Here is a 1,926-nt window from a genome sequence, read left to right as displayed (position 1 = left end):
GCGGCTCGGAGGAGGGGGGGGAGGCGAGGCGGCTGCTGGGGCTGGCACACGGGAGCCGGGGGAGGGCAGCCAGCCTCCGTGCTGAGAAAAACATTCATTTCTGGAATAAGCTCCCCGGAGCGGAGGAGGTGCCCTGCCCTCTTTCCTTAAAGCGTTTCAAGCCTAATCTGGGAAAGAAGGGATGGAGAGGCCGGCACAAAGAGCGAGCGCTCACTGCCAGTGCTGCGGCCTGACCGGGTTCTCCCCATCTCGGTGCCTCCTGGGCTCGCTGCTTTCCACCCTTACCAGCCCTTGCGCAGCTCAGAGTTGGACAGGAGACTGGCGCCGGACAGGATTGCAGTTGCCTTTTTCCAAACCTTGCAGTGGCTTTTTCTCGTAAAGAGTGAATGTGGTTAGCATGAGTCTGTCGGACACAGGCCTCATCCCTACAGCACAAAGTTGCTGTGAAAGATAGGATTTAAAATGTCCTGGTGAACACGTGTGGTCTGAAGAGGGGACGGCCTCCTCATCGCTAGCTCATTATATCAAATTGTAAATCAATTTCTGTGTCCGTGGTGAAATTCTAAGGGCCAGGACTGCTCTGGGCTTTGTGCAGGTGAAGCTCATTGCTAGGCTGGGCATAACTGAGGTGATGGGATCTCCCTGGGCTGCAATCCAAAGGACTAAGTGCAACTTTGATACTGCTGAAATTTTTGCTAGTTAGGAAGCAGTCTAGACACTTCGGTACGCAGTACAACATGAGTCTAGCGGAAGCCCTGGGTGAGTTCTGGCAGCCCCACTACAAATACCAAAAGCAAGCTAATTTAAGCTAGTGTGGGTATTTCTCTGTGAGCTGTAGATGCGTTTCAGGATTGTGTTGGAAACATACCCTGAAGGACTGACCTTCCCTGGGAACCCAAGAGCAGCTGCAGCACAGGCTGTGACAGTATCCCAGCACCCCATCGAAATTTCTGAGTCAGAAGGCAAAATGGATCAACCCAAATGCAAATTCAGCTTTTCCATCCTCCTCAGTAATAGAATATTTTATCTTCCTGGTGCAAACAATGTCAATGTTATGGCATGCTCTGATCCATAGAGGGGAAGAAGGATCCAGTAAAACATACGATGCTTACACTCTAAATATATCTAGAAAATTAGCATAGTACATTAACTGGTATTCAGACTAGCTTTTGGCACAGAGGGATGTGGAGGAAAATTGACCTGAGAACTGCCCAGACTGTACCTGTTCTCTGAATCAGTGCCCAGGTCCCTGTATTCAGTACCCTTCATCGGCATTACTCTTGCAGCACTACTCTATTCCATTGCTCTGGGCGGATCAAAGGGGGTGGATTGCTTACACTCATTTGCATAGTTTGGATAGAAAATAAATCTGTATGCTTTTTCTAATTATTTAAATGAGAATTGCAACCAACAAAATCCTTTTAGTCACTTGCTACAGACTGGATAAAGAGCTTTCTGATTTTCCAACTTACAGCTGGTAAAGGTTGCCTGTGACTCAGGAACTCCATGATTCAAGTTCTTCCTCACAAAACTTTGGATGTTTTTCAAAGCTCTGGCTTAGTTCCTGGCTTTACTAGTTGGGCGAGAACTTCCTGGAATCAGGATGTTAATCTGAACCTTTTTGTTTTGTTACCAATCTGAACAACTCCTATTTTGGCTATTGTGTATCTGTTGCAGACCCAACTTGGTTTTAGGCCAACTTTAAAATAGATTTTTTTCCTTCTTTAATTATTTTGCTATTAGTCTGAAATCATAGCAACACCTGATCGAGGATGTTTGGTTGGATCTTTGAGGTGCATAACAAAATATACTAATACGGTTAAATAATTGTTTCTGTATGAGTGGCATAGGCTTTGGATGCGTAGCATGCTCTTAAAGTGCAGTAATGTACACTGGTAACACAAAACCATTGTGGTTTATTGTTCC

At 46.1% G+C, this 1,926-nt stretch overlaps 1 protein-coding gene across 1 annotated transcript in view; it reads left to right on the top strand.

Moving 5' to 3' along the window:
• The window catches only part of PKN3 (protein kinase N3), a 22,049-nt gene that overhangs the window by 2,748 nt on the left and 17,375 nt on the right, over positions 1–1,926 (top strand).

The sequence above is a fragment of the Pygoscelis adeliae genome, unplaced genomic scaffold (assembly GCF_000699105.1).
Source record: "Pygoscelis adeliae isolate BGI_AS28 unplaced genomic scaffold, ASM69910v1 Scaffold114, whole genome shotgun sequence".
Lineage (NCBI taxonomy): Eukaryota > Metazoa > Chordata > Aves > Sphenisciformes > Spheniscidae > Pygoscelis > Pygoscelis adeliae.
Note: the sequence above shows the minus strand (reverse complement) of the source record. Positions and strands in the feature narration are given on the sequence as shown.